The 19,416-nt window shown below is 32.4% G+C and overlaps 1 non-coding gene across 1 annotated transcript; it reads right to left on the minus strand.

Annotated features, from left to right (window-relative positions):
• Positions 1 to 9,972: 9,972 nt before the first annotated feature.
• On the minus strand, positions 9,973 to 10,079 carry LOC139860818 (small nucleolar RNA R71). The gene has a single exon (XR_011763433.1). It is a non-coding gene; the product is annotated as a small nucleolar RNA R71 (small nucleolar RNA).
• Positions 10,080 to 19,416: the final 9,337 nt, after the last annotated feature.

The following is a 19,416-nucleotide window of genomic DNA, read 5'->3' on the forward strand; positions in this document are numbered from 1 at the left end:
AATTAAGTAGTTTAAAATCAACCAACCATAGTAATGAACCAAAAGTTGACACAAAACATTGCCAACAAACCCACAATTTAAATTATTCAAAATAGAATGCAAACTTAAGTTTCATAAATAGTTTCATAAAATCTGCCCAAATGCATGCAGACTCTTCTAACGACAGCGTAAGCATCAAATAACTCAAGTACCTGTGAAAACATGCAAGTAAACTGTCAACACAAAGGTTGAGTGAATTATAGGTTTAAATAAATAAGTAAACTTTAGAGCACAAGATTTAAAAATGTTAGAAAACATTAAACATTATTCCATTATCACTGAGCCACCTGGTAACCACTTAACCCTTTATTTACCCTTGCCAAACACAATAAAAAAATATACACTTGGAATATATATATATATATATATATATATATATATATATATATATATATATATATATATATATATATATATATATATATATATATATATATATATATATATATAGTATCTACAACAAATTACGAAGTACTAAACATTCTGATTATAAATTGCTAGCGCGACTAGCTCGAAATGGGGTTGTCAAACCCGATAGATCTATCCGTAGGATTCGCGTTCACCGGTAGAAACCAATGATTACAGTTACCAGACTAGGGAATATTTTTGTCCATCTCACAATGAATAATTAAATTTAACTGTTACTTGTGTCTAACCGTAAATAAAAATATGCATGTAATCACATCCCAAAAAGTATACTTTGAAAAGTATATAAAAACGGGACTATAACTCACCTTAATTAGCAACCGAAGAAATCTCACAAACAAGCGAACAGCAAGTAAAGTAAAGTGATCAAGAAAGATCACAACGCCGACCTATAAATAAAGCAGGTCGAAATAAATAACTAACTTAGGCCAAGTCTTAGTATGATAGCTATTGTACATGTTGCAAGTAGGCATAGAACATTACTCAGCAAGCATCGGTTTGATTGGAACATCATAAGGACACACACTTTCTATTTTTAGAAAGTTTCTATTTTTGGAAAGTTTCTATTTTTGGAAAGTTTCTATTTTTGGAAAGTTTCCTTATTTAGAAAGTCAACAGAAGTCAACTGAAAGTCAAAGTCAACTGAAAGTCAACTCAAAAGTCAACCTTGGTCAAACATAGTCAACATTAATTTGAAAAGTGTAAGTTATAATAATAACATAGGTTATAATGCTATTTAAAGTCAAAAGTGTATAATAATGTCTTAACATAAGTTTAATTAAATAAAATGAATTATTAAAGTTAATATAAGTTGAAATGTTATAATTAGTACGACATAAGTATTTAAATAAATTAATTAAATACTAATAATAATATAAGTATTATTAATAATAATAATTTTTAAATTATATCATAAGTATTTTTAATTAATAATGAATTATTAATCATATCATAAGTTTCTAATTAAAATTATTAAATCATAAGTATTTAATAATTAAATCATAATTAAATAATAATTAAGTCTTATAATAATTAAATAATTATTTAATCTTTATTATAAGTCTTTTAATAATTTCTCAAAAACAAATTTAATACTTATCATAAGTATTTTTCTTTAATAATAAAAGTATTATTAATCATAAGTTTAATTAAAATGTTAATTAAATCATAATTAATAATTAAATGATATAATAAATATTTATATCATAAGTTTTAAATAATAATAATTACTTATTTTATCTAAAGTAATTTATTAATAATGAAATCCATAATTTTTATCATAAGTTTAATCATTAACCACAAGTTTTAAGTTTAAAAGTTCATCGGGTCGTATCTTGAACCCCGGGTGTCGGTTTCGGGCAAGCCACATATGCAACTTCACCTACTCAAACCACCCGACACAATTATGAACTCAAGAACACTCCAAGAACAGTCCCTAGGTCGTGGATATCAGCCATGACAACATTTGGGAAATCAATTTACTCAAAACAGTAATTCGGGCACAACGGGTGAACCGTGGCTCAGATTTAGGTGACCCGAACATGAAAATTCGTCTCACCATCAGTACTAACCAAATGAAACACCCTAAAGACACCAAGGATGGTCACAAAGTCGGACCCAACCTTGTTCATGCCAAGAACACCTTTCAATCTTTAACAAAAATCAAATTAAGCATATCTAGGGCTCCGGGAATCGAAACGACATGAATCCGGAGTCTAAAATTAATGTCTTGATGAGAGGAACTCATTTATGTACTTTATTTTAACATTCATATCAGTTACTAAGTCAGAAAACACGAATCAAACTGCTGTCCAAAATTTACAAACCGAAAACATATGCAAACGAGTAATTCTACGCATCCAAACAACATTACAACAACTAATAAACATCATACTAATAATATAAACACAAAATACAGAAAAATTAATAGAAATTAAAAGTTCTAGGGTTAGGGTTTATACCCTAATCGAGAATCAAAGAATATAGATGTGCAGAGGAGATTGTGTAGAACGCGTTGGTGTTAATTGTTTCTTGATCCACGCAATTGTTGAAGCAAAATGATGATGATGATGGTGTGAAGGGCGACGGACACAAGAGGGAGAGGAGAGGAGAAAAAGTGCAAGTTAGGTTTAGGGAATTTTTGTGAATTAAAATTATGTGAAACAAAAATGAGAAGCAAAGGGATACACCCCCCTCCCATATTCGGCCGATTTTGAATGGGGGTGGGCCCCTTAGTGGGCCAACTTGTCCATTATTGAAAAACTTGCAATTCCTGATGGCCCGAAAGCCCGAACGAATCCCGAAACGCGAAAACACGCTTACGCGATTAAAATTTCGGAAAGATAACAAACGCGCGACGAAAAATAAATATAAATACACCTATTAATAATATGATCATAAAATATCATATTTAAAATATTTAGGATTTAAAAATCCCGAAAGCTCGACCGTTGGTTTAAAAACCGAAAAGATTCGCCGGATTGAAATCCGCGAGACGTAGAAACGTATAAATTAAAATATGAATACATATATTCACATAACACATAATAATTATTATATATATATTATTACAAAAATAATAATATAGGTCATAGAAATGACGTGGCACACTAACAGTTAACGGTCGTTAAATAATTAACGGAAAAAGATAACGGAAAAAGTAGGGTCGTGACACCTGGGCTTCTTGAAAATTGATTTTCAGATAGTTCGTTTCGAGTAGATGACTTTTCGTTTATGCATCGACTTAATACGATATACGGTTTAGGATTTATAGCCTTCCGAAAGTCACTACGCCTTTGTAATGTTGTGCTGAAATTTCTGACCTACTCGCACTTAAACTGTCGCCACGGTCAAACGAAGACTAGTTAGGTTCTGAAAATAGGTCAGCAGTTAGAGGACTCACATACGGATCCATAGCCACTGACTACGCGTCTTTTCGATTGGTATAGAGGTCATAACAGCTGTCCGAAGTCAGCCTTTTGTTTCAATCTCTATTCTTGTTAAACTTACCTTAGTGTTGATGAATGATGATGATAATGATAATGTTGATGATGACACTTAAACTTAATTTATTCACTTTTAACCATTTTGGGACAACATACTGACCTAGTGACCTTTGACTTAGGTTGACGACCTTTCGGACCGACTTACTACCTGCATACGTTTCATATCGACTTTTACTGCTTATTCAATGTGAGTTATAGCTTCCCTATTTACTTATACTATTTTTGAGACTGAGAATACATGCGCTTTTTATGTTTTACTTACTTGACATGAGTACTTAAACTTTGCATATGTGTGGGTTATATAACGGCATAAACATTCCCCTTATCACGGTAACGTTTAATCATTGCTTTTTGAACCGGTGAATGCGAATATTAGATATGAATCCATAGGGTTTGACATCCCCACTCGGGCTAGTCGCGCTAGCATTTAATGGGTGTTTGATATTTCTAGGACATACGCACTCGCCAAGTGTACTTTTAGGGGGTATTATTATTACGTTAAGTTAGTTATCGGGTGCCCACGGTTAAGCATATACTTTTCATACTGATTTAAACTGTTGGTTGAAGCACTGAAATCTCGTGGTCTACATTACATTACTGATTACAAACAAACTATAGCTCACCAACATTCGTGTTGACTTTTTAAGCGTGTATTTCTCAGGTGCTTAGATGTTGTTGCTTCCGCTGTTAGACTTGCTGTCTTGGTGTTATAGACTTGCTGTTATGGACCTGCTGTGTTAGATTTCCGCAGCATTACTTAGAGATGTCTCAATCATGAAACTTTTATTGTGCATTCGCAACTTACGTTATTTTCAAACAATGGCTTTGTAACGACCTTTATGTCACATACTTATGTTAATGCTTCTATTCATAGGAAGCACGTTATCTTTTGTAAAACACTATCTTTTATGAATGCAAAACTGGTTTTCGAACAACATATTGTGTTTGACCTTGTAATGATCCTGTTGTTGATGAACCGTACACGATGGTTTTGTACGGGGCGTCACACTATCATTCTATTGAAAATTATTATTATTATTAAGAATTATCGTTTTTATTAAGAATATGGTATTATTAAAAGTATAGAATTTAAAACTACCGGTTTATTTAAAATTATCATTATTATCAATTTTATTAGTATTATTGATATCATCATTATTATTACCCTTGTTATTTATATTAAACACTTTTAATAACATTATCTTTATTAATATTATCATTATTATTATTACAAAATAATACAACTTTTACTCATTATTATTATTATCAATATTATTTTATCAAATAAATTTGTGATACAAAGATATTTTTACCATACGTAATATAATTACATTAACAATACATACCACTATATGTTTATGATTTTGAGTGAATTATATAAATTTTATTACTCACGATATATAAAAGTATATTCTTATCATATATAAATTTTAATATAAATTTTTATTTATTAATATATGACTTGTATTATTTACACTAATAAAATATGATAAATATATTTAAATATATAAAATGACTATATTTAAGGTATATAATAAACATGTATAGATTTTGAAAGTCATTTTGGGTCAAACTGATTTTTGTTAACTTTTGCATATCGGTCTCGAACATTAGGATTGTGGTACACTATGAGTCGACCTTAATTGTTAGATAGATATTGAGCATTATATAAATATATATATATATATATATATATATATATATATATATATATATATATATATATATATATATATATATATATACTTAATATAGGTTTATGAATCCGAGGCCAACCCTACACTTGTTCAATGACGTCATATGTATTTTTACTACGAAATACAGTATTGTGAGTTTCATTTGCTCCCTTTTTAAATGCTTTTGCAATATATATTTTTGGGATTGAGAATACATGCGCTACTTTTATAAATGTTTGATGAAATAGACATAAGTACTTGAAACTACATTTTATGATTGGATTACTATACCGAATATTGCCCCTTTAACTTGGTAACCTAAGAATTAGGGAAATGGCCCCTAATTGACACGAATCCTAAAGGTAGATCTACGGGCACTGACCAGCCCCAGTCAGAGAATTTGAACTGCTTTAGTACTTCGATTTAAATGGTGATTGCGATTGCCAATATATGGCATACTTGATATCAGAGCGGTCAAATACCTCGCAATGTAACCATATGTTATTGTATTCGTCCTTATAGATTTGGACGGGTCACTTCATGTGGTATCAGAGCGGTGGTCTTAGCGAACCAGGTCTTACATTAGTGTATCTAATGGATAGTTATGAAGATGTATTAGTGAGTCTGGACTTCGACCTTAGCTGCATGTCAAAAGTTTTGCTTATCATGTCATGTCGGAAATTACCTGCTTATCATTCTTAGTCTAGACACGTTTTAGTGCAATTATTGCATAGATAGTTGTTGGTCCCTTGATTAACAACAAGAGTATTGTAGGGGGGGTGAATACAATTTCTTTTAATTAACTAACCAATTAAACACAGTTTAGTATTCAAGCATGTAATGTAAATAGAGTCAAAGGTAATTTTTCAACTATTATTCTTTATTGATTAAATCACAAAGAATTACAACTATCCTTGGCGGAATGATAGTTGGTTGATACAGATTTATCTAATTATAGCTATGAGGATAAACTTAAGGCTACTACACGTTTTGGACTCTAAATATATAAACCCACACCACTAGTTGTTACAATAGTGGATACAACAATTTATAGTAGTCATATTAACCGTGTAATGGTTCTATTGTCCACTTGTATGTAGGATGTCTGTACTTGTGGGGATAACTGCATCTGAGAGTGTGCTTTCCTCTTTCCTCTTTGGTAACAATTTGCAGGAACACCCCAATTTGGTTTGGCACCACTATTTGTTTAAACAAATAGAATGTTGTGTTCCCTAGGCATTGACAAAGTATAACACATGTCTGCACCTGCGTTAAACTTCTGCATTCTCACGTGGTCTTGTAAGGTCACTTGTGAGCCGCCGACGCGTGTCATTTCATGTTCAGCTTTGTCTTTGATTTCTGTTAAATAGTACAATTGATGTAGACCACTCAGGAAATGACCATGCTTGTAATGGAGCATGGCTGTCTTGTATTGTATGCTGCTTACCATTACTGGTTCTTCTTATACTGAGTCACTTGATATTTTTGAATTACTGAGTACTCATCATGTGCTGATTTGAAGAATACACTCTACCTTGTGCTGGTAGACTAGGCAGCATATCGAACACTTGACATAGCAATATTTGATGTCTATACATAAACAAACTTGTGCTGGCTGCACATAACATTTTAGTGCAAGTAAATTACAGTTTTGTCATAATTAAATCCTTAATTATTTTGGGGACTCAACAATCTCCCCCTTTTGATGATGACAAAACTTATGACATTTAGAGAAAACACTAAAGCCAGTACTGAGGGACCTAATGAAAAATAGGCAGTAAACTTGTCCCTTTTAAGTTTGTTTTTGAGATCTTTTGCTGAATTATCTATATCTTATAACTTGATATGATTTTGAAGATAAACTCATTTCATTTTCATTACAACAGAGTATATACAGTAATTACAAAACATCATAATGAAAAATGAAGTAACTGATATTGCTTAAAACGAACATATATTTAGACGCAATATCATTCCAAAATGTAATGTTTTTAATTGTAATATCCTTATTTTTAGTTGTAATCGTTTAAATAAATAAGTGCGAAGACGAAAGACGAAGATCGCTCAAAAATGAAGATTTAAAGTCGAAAATGAAGATTTAAAAGGCAAAAACGTCCAAAATTCTCAAACGTACAAGTTACACTCCAAGTGGTTTAAATTATCGAAGAAAAATGTCTAAAGATTGACAAGAATGCAAGTTGCAGAACGAAAATTACACGATATTAAATTGTACAAAAAGACGTTCGAGAAACCGGGACTGAGACATAAACCGGGCGTAAATGTACGAGACATCGGAGCCAAAATTATGAGTCAACTATGCAAAAGAATATAATATAATATTTAAATAATTATATAAATTATTTATATATTATATATATTTTTATAATATGTCGACAAGTAAAAATCTAAAAAATTGTGAGCTGGATCTAGCGGCTATGCGATCGCATGGGAAATAGGCATAAAACCCATTCGATCGCATGGGTTACTGTAGCAGGCCACATATCTATAAAAAGCCAGTTTGCTCGAGCTTTATATACATCAGTTTTCATTTCTCTTCTGTAATATTCATAATATATATTTATAATTTTAATTTTAATTTAAGTTTATTTTAATAATAAAGTTATTGTAAGGTTTAATTTACGGGTTTTAAGTCGAAGTTCTGTCCGTGTACCGCTACGCTAATAATATCGCTTTTTACCGTCCCAACTTTATTTTCGCGTATCGTTATTATCGTTATTATCGTTGTTATTACTATTGTTATTATTATTATTATTATTATTATTATTATTATTATTGTTATCGTAATATTTATTATTATCGTCGTTATTATTGTTATTTATTTATTATTGTTATTATGTCCATTTTATATAATTTATATTTGTACGCCGTTATAATGTCCAACTAAATATCCATAGTGGTAACTAAAATGTAGAACTTCTGGACAAATGGATTGAACCATATTATAATATTATGATGTAACTTTGACTATTTTTAATATTAAGTTTAATCACCGACCCATTGTTATATAATTTAATATTTTCACCCTTATCACATAATTTATTAAAATTGATAAACGAAAGTGCATTAAATTGACATAAATTATGCTTCAACACCTCGGTGATCTAGATCGACATATGGACAAATTATTGACAACAATTTAGAAGTGTGATTCGATGGTTTGGGTAATATTATAGCTTATATAATCGTGTAATTATAAAAAGGGTAAGACCGTTATAATTTTGTTTTTAACGAAAGTAAAAACTGGATTAAATCTTAATTTAAATAATCGGGGTATAATTTAATTCGCTAAAACGAGATCGAAACGAAAGTTAGATTTAATTTTAGTTAGTTAAATCTTTATAAATCGAAAGATAAAATATAAGGATATATATTAAAACATCATAACCGGACTTAAAAACAATCCATAAATCCAGAGGGGACATATTTTAGTAGCCACTACTTTACCTTATTTTAAATCTCTTCAATTTCACTTTTTACCATATAGTAAATTTTAATTACTTTTTACTATTTTGCTATATTGCCATGAAAAAACTTATTTCTTCTATTTTGTCAAATTAGTTAAATTGTATTTTTATTGTCGTTAATTTAGTTATTTCGTTTTAGTTAAATTTAAATTCCGTTCAATTAAGTAAACCCTAATCCAAAATCCCCCTTTTAAATAGTTTAACTTTTAGCGATTAAAACCTTGAAAACTCAACCTCCCTGTGGAACGAACAGGATTTACCAAATAAACTATTACTATACGGATAGGACAAAGTTGCCTATATGTGTGAAATCAATCCGAAATCATACGAACACCATATAATCACAACCAATTCGTGTAATAAATTCAATCTAAATTCGATCAAAATAAAAGGACACAATCTTCACGTCATCAACTTTTTGGCGCCGCTGCAAGGGAAGTTGGCAGTTAAATAAATAGATAATTTTTCTGATTCGTAGTAATAGTTAGATTTGTACATGGACTGGGTTATTGGAGCCAAACAGTACTCAATTATATTAGGACCAAACGAATCCTGCCCTCTGCTGCATCTTTTCGCTATTCAAAACGTATGCAAAATCAGAAGGAAAATCTGTTTGTTTAAAGGTTTTTATCATTGTTTTTAGTTATTTGATCCTTTCGTGAAAATTCATTTTCAAGGAAGTTCAATGTTCATACACTCAGTGAATAAATCCTTCAAGATTACATACAATTTTGTAATTGTATGACCCGTTCAGGAAATCCTAAACTCGTTGCACTTAATCTAGAAGCTGAAAGAAACTTGAACAAAAGATTAAAACAAGATAAACAACAAAAATTAGGTAGTACTAGTCAACCGAAAACACCGAAAAATATCAAAAAACAAGTAGTAAACACTATTGGTCAACCAGAAATCAAAACTGAACCTGAAACCATCGTCATTAAAGAAGAAATGACAGAAGTAACACCTGATCTAAATGATCTACCGATGTGGAATACCAGACAAACTATTCCCCCTCTCGCACTTGCACCTATAAGAAGACCTGAAATTGAGGCTGAAAACGGGGAAGTTAAGGGGCAGTTTATGCACATGGTTCGTGAAAACCAATTCGACGGAAGACTTATTAACAATCCGATAGAACATTTAGAAGCTTTTGAAGATTTATGTGAACTGTACAAAAACAAAGATGTTTCTTCATATGCATTTAAGTTAAGAACTTTTCCGTACTCGTTAACTGGAGACGCAAAAGCATGGTTGAAAGCATCAAAACCTGATTCTATTACAACTTTTAATGAATTAAGAGAAAAATTCATTACCTGATTTTTTCCACCGGCAAAAGCCGAAAGACTTAGAACTGAAATCACCACTTTTAAACAAAAGGCGGATGAAACTCTTTATGTTGCCTGAGAAAGATTAAAAAGAATGTTACGAAATTGTCCGCAACACGGATTGCAAAAAGGGTAAATAGTACAAACTTTTTATCGTGGTATTGATGTACATACTCGTGGTATATTAGATTCCTCCGCTGGAGGAGTATTTATGTACAAATCACCAAATCAAGCGTATGACATGTTAGAAGACATGTCAGTTCATACTTTTGAATGGACACCGTCTAGAGATCAACTACCTAAAAGGGCGGTGGCAAGCCTTGAAGAAAATGAAGATAACAACACAACCATAGCTTCACTGTCGAATCAATTCAAAAAGTTTGGAAGAGAAATAGAGAAACTAAATTCAACAGTTTTAGCATTGCAAGTAGGATGTGAAATTTGTGGACAGCCACATTTCACGAAAGATTGTGATATCAATTATCGGCAAATGAACTCAGTAGCACAAGTTAATTTTATAGCCGATCAAAGACAAGGAAATTTTCAAGGAGGAAATTCTAATTATCAACCTGCAAACCCAGGATATCAAAACCCGAAGAATTTTGCTTTTCAAAGAAATGGACCACCTGGCTTTTTCAATAGAAACCAACCTCCATTTCCACCTCAACAAAATTTTCAACAACAACCGTTACCTCAATTACCATATCAACAACAAAATCATAACACGCAACCAGTAGAGAAGAAATCTAACTTTGAAGAAGTTATGATGAATTTTGTCAAAAGTCAAACAGAAACGAATGAGCAAGTGAAGAGACAATTACATCAATCCCAAACGGAAAATGAGCAAGTCTAAAGGAATCATCAAGCGTCAATTCAAAACTTTGAAAGAGATATGGGAAGAATATCTCAATTGCTTGCTGAAAGGCAATCGGGAACTTTACCATCCAACACGCAACCAAACCCAAAGGTTAAGGAAACTCAAAATTCAAGTAATATTTCACAAGTTAATTCAATCACTACGCGAACTGGGTTAACCATTAACCCATAGATTCCAAAGCCTCTCACTCCTATTCATGTTTCACAAGAAAACGAACCTGTGGTGGAAGAAAAAACGGTGCCAACCACAAGTGCACCAAAGACTCAAAATCAACCACCATTGAAGGTATACAAACCTCCAATTCCATATCCGCAACGTTTGAAGAAAGATAAATTACAAGCACAATACAACAAGTTTGCTGACATGATTAAGCAAATTTGTATAAATGTACCGCTTGTAGATATTCTTGCGGGTATGCCGAATTATGGAAGGTTTATCAAAGATATTATAGCAGACAAAGGAAAATATGCAGAAGTTTCAACCACATTCCTTAATGAGGAATGCTCGGCAATTTTACAAAATCAAAATTTGCCATCAAAACTTGGAGATCCTGGAAGTTCCATCATTCATTGTCTGATGGGAGATTCAGTAATGTACGATACATTAGCTGATTTAGGAGCAAGCATTAACCTTATGCCTCACTCCTTGTACTTAAAATTGAACTTAGGTAATTTAAAACCAACTAGGATGTGTATACGATTAGTTGATAGAACATACAACTATCTTATTAGCATTGCTGAAAACCTACCGGTTAAAGTAAATCACTTAATCTTTCCTGCTAATTTCGTTGTTCTTGAAATGGAAGAAGATAGTAAGGTTCCCCTAATTCTAGGGCGTCCCTTTCTAAATACTGCAGACGCAATTGTGCGCATAAAAGAGAAAAATCTCAGCTTAGGTATGGGGGAGGATAGAATTATATTGAACATAGATAAGTCTATGAAACACCCTATGTCTCCTGATGACGAATGTTTCCAAATAGACATTGTTGATTGTTGTATTGAGGAAGAACTACACGAACTATTAAATGTCGACACCTCAGATTTCACCCCGATAGGTGAAGGTGAAGATTTTGATGTCGATATAGAGTTAGACAAGCTGTTGAAAGTAGTCACTGATGAAGAATATATAGAAGAAGAAATTGCCGGGGAAGATGAACCTTTTGAAGAAATTACCAATGGAAACAGATTCCAGATAAAATCTTCCTTGGAAGAACCACCCACCTTGGAACTTAAAGAACTCCCGGAACATTTGGAGTATGCTTATCTCCAAGGAACGTCATAATTACCCGTCATAATTTCATCAAAACTTTCCGATGACGAAAAGGGTAGGTTAATGTCTATTTTAAAAACCCACAAAAAGGCAATTGCTTGGAAAACAACTGATATTCCAGGGATTAACCCTGCTCATTGTACTCACAAAATTCTAATGGAAGAAGATTTTAAACCCGTGGTACAAAGGTAACGGAGGTTAAATCCTAACATGAAAGAAGTTGTCAAAAAGGGGGTTATTAAATTACTTGATGCCGGGTTAATTTACCCTATATCCGATAGCCCGTGGGTAAGTCCTGTACAAGTAGTACCCAAGAAAGGGGGTACGACTATTATTCAAAATGATAAGAACGAACTCGTTCCTACAAGAACAGTCACTGGGTGGAGAGTCTATATAGACTATCGTCGTCTAAACGACGCTACAAGGAAAGATCATTTCCCGCTACCATTTATCGACCAAATGCTAGAACGTTTGGCGGGAAAAGATTACTACTGTTTCCTTGATCGATTCTACGGTTATTTTCAAATTCCAATTGATCCAAAAGACCAAGACAAGACCACATTTACTTGTCCATTTGGTACTTTTGCCTACCGACGAATGCCATTCGGATTATGTAACGCACCAGGCACTTTCCAAAGGTGTATGATGGCAATTTTTCATAACATGATTGAAGAAAGTATAGAAGTCTTTATGGATGATTTCTCTGTTTTTGGGGACTCCTTCAACTCATGTCTCTCAAACCTTGAACGAATGCTAATTCGTTGTGAAGAATCAAATCTTGTTTTAAACTGGGAGAAATGCCACTTCATGGTGAAGGAAGGCATTTTTTTAGGACACAAGATTTCTCGAACTGGAATGGAAGTAGACAAAGCTAAGATAGACGTTATTTCAAAACTTCCTCCTCCGACCAATGTTAAAGGAATTCGTAGTTTCCTTGGTCATGCGGGATTCTATCGACGATTCATAAAGGACTTTTCCAAAATCGCTCGACCCATGACTAAACTTCTTGAGAAAGACAGTACATTCGATTTCAATGACGAGTGTCTAAATGCTTTCTCCATTCTGAAAGAGAAACTTACGAATGCACATGTTATGGTATCACCCGACTGGTCCAAACCTTTCGAGCTAATGTGCGATGCTAGTGATTTCGCGCTGGGAGCTGTTTTAGGTCAACGTCAAGATAACAATTTTCAACCAATATACTATGGAAGTAACACACTTACAAGAGCTCAGTTGAATTACACAACTACTGAGAAGGAGCTTCTTACAGTAGTTTTTGCTTTCGATAACTTTAGATCTTACCTGGTGTTATCTAAAACAATTGTTTATACCGATCATTCAGCCCTAAAGTACTTATTCAAAAAGCAAGATGCTAAGCCTAGACTAATTCGTTGGATTCTTCTCCTACAAGAATTCGACATTGAAATCAAGGATAAAAAGGGTGCAGAAAATCTCACTGCAGATCACTTATCCCGTCTTGAAAATCCTAACTTAGAATCACTCGACGAATCTGTTATTCACGATACTTTTCCAGACGAGTTCCTAATGAAAATTAAAACAGAAGAAGAAATTCCATGGTTTGTGGACTTTGCCAATTATCTAGCCGCATGAATTCTTGTTAAAAATCAAACTTATCAGCAAAAGAAGAAATTTTTCACTGATCTGAAGTTTTACTTCTGGGAAAGCCCTAGTCTCTTTCATATAGGAGCAGATCAAGTTATTCATCAATGTGTATACGGTAAAGAAGCTCAACAAATTCTGGAGTACTGTCATCAAGGACCGGCTGGTGGACATTTCGGACCAAGATATACAGCTAAGAAGGTCTTTAACTCAGGTTTTTACTGGCCTACAATTTTCAAAGATGCACATAATATGGTAAAAACCTGTGATGCTTGTCAAAGATCTGGAAATATCTCCAAGAGAGACGAAATACCACAACAAAGCATCCTAGTATGCGAAGTATTTGACATTTGGGGTATTGACTTCATGGGTCCATTCCCCTCCTCTAACAAATGCAAATACATTCTCGTAGCAGTCGATTATGTTTCTAAATGGGCTTAAGCAAAAGCTCTAACAACTAACGATGCTCGAGTTGTTGTCAGCTTTCTCAAAAACCTTTTCTCACGATTCGGACTTCCAAAAGCATTAATCAGTAATCGTGGAACTCATTTTACAAATCAATTACTCCAGAAAGTACTTAAAAAGTACGGAGTTAGTCATCGTTTCTCAACTTCTTACCACCCTCAAACGAGTGGCCAAGTTGAAAACACAAATCGAGGTCTTAAACGAATTTTAGAAAGAACAATTAAGAATAATCCAAAAATCTGGCATCGAAAGCTAGATGATGCGCTATGGGCATTTAGAACCGCATTCAAAACGCCCATTGGTACCACTCCTTTCCGATTAATATATGGTAAGGCGTGTCATCTACCTGTCGAGGTTGAACACAAGGCATATTGGGCAATAAAAGAATGTAATACAGATCTTGTGGAAGTCGGAGAAAATCGATTCTTACAATTCTATGAATTAGACGAGCTAAGACTTCAAGCATATGAAAACTCGTGATCTTATAAAGAGAGAACTAAGAAATGGCACGATGCTCACTTAAAAGAGAAGAAAACATTTGAACCAGGGGACAAAGTTCTAGTTTTTCAATCACGTTTTAAGTTTTTACCTGGGAAACTTAAGTCCCGATGGAGGGGACCGTATGAAGTAAAACAAGCATTTCCATCCGGATACGTAGAGTTATATGACAAGCATGGTGGTATTTTCAATGTGAATGGTCACAGACTTAAATTCTACTATGAAGGGTTCAACAACACTGAAAGAGATGACATCACATTCTACCCTAAGGACAAATGAATTCAGGGTAATTTTATCTAACCACTCTCCTTCTTAAAACGTTTCAAATTATTTCAAGAGTGGAGCTCGATTGGTCTTTTCCACTAGCAGACACTAAAGAACTAGTCTTCTACCTCTATTCTGATTTTTTTTGTTTTGTATGAAATTAATATTCTTTTTAAATTTAAGTTTTGTGTGAATTTTAAAAAAAAAATTTACTTTATTTCATTAAGTTTAAAAAATTGATTTCTAAAATTCGTCGTGAGTTGAACACTAGGTCGTAGAACCGAAATTGCTTTACCCAAGGATGGGGCGAAAAATTTTGTTATCATTATTTTAATATTATTGATCTAAAGTATGCCAAAAATATTATATGAATATGGGGTAATATACCAAACTTCAAAAATATGTATATATGTTTGTATATTATTTTATATACTAATAAGGGTATAAGACGCATTTTCAAAGATTGAAATTCAGTTTAACAAAAGCAACCAATTTTTGGCGAAACATATGAAAAGATGACGGAAATTTTGGAATGACGGATAAATCAACATTAACAGATTAAATAAATCCCGCAAGTTACGGCTTTTTAGCAAAAGAGGTTTTAACTCCCTTTCTATTCTAATTGCCCTCGTGAATTTAATTTAGTCTGATTTCATTGCAAGTGAGGGCATTGCATGATCTCAAGTGTAGGGAGGGGTTATAAATTCTCTCAGGTTTATACACTTGACTTATTTTCTAAATTTTGTGAAAATTTTAAATTTTTTTTTTTAACTAAATGAATTCAAATCTTGTTTAATATGTTTATGAACGATAAAACTAGGTGCGGGTACCGAAATTATTGTTAACCTTAAAAAAAGGACATAAATTGAGAAACAACAAAAACTCTTGAATTTATTTATTATAAATAAAAAGACGCATGAAAAAAGCCAAGTGTGGGGAGATTTGTCAATATATATGAACTGTTATCACATGTTTGTACGAAGTTTATTGCAGGTACTTTTGCTTTGGGCTGTATAAATTTGTTTTACCCATTAAATTGTGAAAATTAAAGAAAATATGGATCTACACGATGAATCAATTCCATCATTAAAATGAAGTAAAGTCTTCAGAAAAAAAAACTCGCTTCTTGATTTAGGTCAGGAAGTTGTTGTCCAGACCAGTTGTAGAGTCTACAAAAAACCTTGAAAAGTTTTCTCGAAAATCAGCTGGAAATCCACAGACCTCAGCATCAAACAGGGTCGCCAAGTGGTCAGACTTATCCTATCTATGAGAGGATCTGTCTTGTAAAATGGGTAGGGCGCCGTGCAAATTAGCTTGATAAGACTAATGAATCAGACCCCAGAAAGGATAATCTCCTTAAAGATTAAAAATCAGCATTTAAACATGATATTACTCAATCCTTGAGATTGACCTTAAAGATTGATAATTACAAACTCATGGAATTCAATGATATCTAAACTCGAGCTTGAACGAGAAAATATTTTAATCAAATTAAAACCGATTTGTTTTCTGAAAACCTATTTTCAATGCGTTCATTACCATTGAACGTAAAATCCTGAGAATTCATCAGAAATCATTAGGTCACCTGAACTAAATCGGGTGTCAACCGTAAGAACGGTGGATGCATAGCATGGTCGAAGACAGGTTTTGTGCCAGACCGAAAAATTATAGGGTGATCTTTGCTATTTCTCCTACAAAAGATAATAATTGCATCCGACACGTTTTTGGACCATAATCAAATGCATGTCATTAGACATTGCCTTAACAGTTGCTTGTTCAACGCTTTCCTTTACAACCGGACGGTAGTTTACCGAAAGGTAATATACGGAGCAAGTATACTGGACGTGTGCTTTCCTAACACAAGGTAAGCAAGTGGGTGACACAAAACCGCAAGTTTTGAGCTAAAATTTTAAAATCTAAAACCCACACAACCCACAAAAACATTTTGCAACACCAATAAAGGGTTAAATCGAAAAACTTATCTACGGTAAAAGCTAGCATGAATTTTCAAAAGATCAAATATTTTCATAAAGATCCAATTTCCTTAAAGGATCTAAATTTTCATAGTCAAATGAGACTGTAAACCACATCGTTACTATCATTGTTCATACCGCCGTATTAAAATCACTGATGTATAAAGTGTGAAGAATAAAGAAGTGATTAGTGTGAAGTTTGTTTTATTTCAAGTTCTATATTGCTTGAGGACAAGCAACGTTCAAGTGTAGGGATATTTGATATTGCTTAAAACGAACATATATTTAGACGCAATATCATTCCAAAATGTAATGTTTTTAATTGTAATTTCCTTTTTTAGTTGTAATCGTTTAAATAAATAAGTGCGAAGACAAAAGACGAAGATCGCTCGAAAATGAAGATTTAAAGTCGAAAACGAAGATTTAAAAGGCGAAAACGTCCAAAATTCTCAAACGTACAAGTTACACTCCAAGTGGTTTAAATTATCGAAGAAAAACGTCTAAAGATTGACAAAAACGCAAGTTGCGAAACGCAAATTACACGATATTAAATTGTACGAAAAGACGTTCGAGAAACCGGGACTGAGACATAAACCGGGCGTAAATGTACGAGACATCGGAGCCAAAATTATGAGTCAACTATGCACAAGAATATATAATATAATATTTAAATAATTATATAAATTATTTATATATTATATATATTTTTATAATATGTCAACAAGTAAAAATCCAAAAAATTGTGAGCTGGATCTGGCGGCCATGCGATCGCATGGGAAATAGGCATAAAACCCATCTCGCATGGGTTACTGTAGCAGGCCACATATCAATAAAAATCCAGTTTGCTCGAGCTTTATATACATCAGTTTTCATTTCTCTTCTGTAATGTTCATAATATATAATTATAATTATAATTTTAATTAAATTTATTTTAATTATAAAGTTATTGTAACGTTTAATTTACGGGTTTTAAGTCGAAGTTCTGTCCGTGTACCGCTACGCTAATAATATTGCTTATTACCGTTCCAACTCACTGTAAGTCTCCACGTCCCAACTTTATTTTCGCGTATTGTTATTATCGTTATTATCGTTGTTATTACTATTGTTATTATTATTATTATTATTATTGTTATTATTATTATTGTTATCGTAATATCTATTATTATCGTCGTTATTATTGTTATTTATTTATTATTGTTATTATGTCCATTTTATATAATTTTTATTTTTACGCCGTTATAATGTCCAACTAAATATCCATAGTGGTAACTAAAATGTAGAACCTCTGGACAAATGGATTGAACCATATTATAATATTATGATGTAACTTTGACTATTTTTAATATTAAGTTTAATCACCGACCCATTGTTATATAATTTAATATTTTCACCCTTATCACATAATTTATTAAAATTGATAAACGAAAGTGCATTAAATTGACATAAATTATGCTTCAACACCTCGGTGATCTAGACGGACATATAGATAAATTATTGACAACAATTTAGAAGTGTGATTCGATGGTTTGGGTAATATTATAGCTTATATAATCGTGTAATTATAAAAAGGGTAAGACCGTTATAATTTTGGTTTTAACGAAAGTAAAAACTGGATTAAATCTTAATTTAAATAATTGAGGTATAATTTAATTCTCTAAAACGAGATCGAAACGAAAGTTAGATTTAATTTTAGTTAGTTAAATCTTTATAAATCGAAAAATAAAATATAAGGATATATATTAAAACATCATAACCGGACTTAAAAACAATCCATAAATCCAGAGGGGACATATTTTAGTAGCCACTACTTTACCTTATTTTAAATCTCTTCAATTTCACTTTTTACCATATAGTAAATTTTAATTACTTTTTACTATTTTGCTATATTGCCATGAAAAACCTTATTTCTTCTATTTTGTCAAATTAGTTAAATTGTATTTTTATTGTCGTTAATTTAGTTATTTCGTTTTAGTTAAATTTAAATTCCGTTCAATTAAGTAGCAAACCCTAATCCAAAATCCGCCTTTTAAATAGTTTAACTTTTAGCGATTAAAACCTTGAAAACTCAACCTCCCAATGGAACGAACCGGATTTACCAAATAAACTATTACTATACGGATAGGACAAAGTTTCCTATATGTGTGAAATCAATCCAAAATCATAAGAACACCATATAATCACAACCAATTCGTGTAATAAATTCAATCTAAATTCGATCAAAATAAAAGGACACGATCTTCACGTCATCAGTAACAAAAGATACAATTTGAGCACTAGAAGGCTATCTGTGTTTATCTTTATCTTTTTCTAGTTCATCACCAGATAGCTCTTCTTCTTTCACTTTCACGGTAGCCCAGGCTTCAGGAAACAAGTAAGGCAGCTCAGCAGTGTCATAAACTGGAACATGAGGAGGTAGAGTGATGGGATCTCTTCTGTGTGGGCCTTCACCAGTAGATTTCTTTCTTTTAGGCTTTTGAGAAAAAACTTCTTCTAC

The sequence above is a fragment of the Rutidosis leptorrhynchoides genome, chromosome 7, assembly GCF_046630445.1.
Source record: "Rutidosis leptorrhynchoides isolate AG116_Rl617_1_P2 chromosome 7, CSIRO_AGI_Rlap_v1, whole genome shotgun sequence".
In the NCBI taxonomy this organism is placed as follows: Eukaryota; Viridiplantae; Streptophyta; class Magnoliopsida; order Asterales; family Asteraceae; genus Rutidosis; species Rutidosis leptorrhynchoides.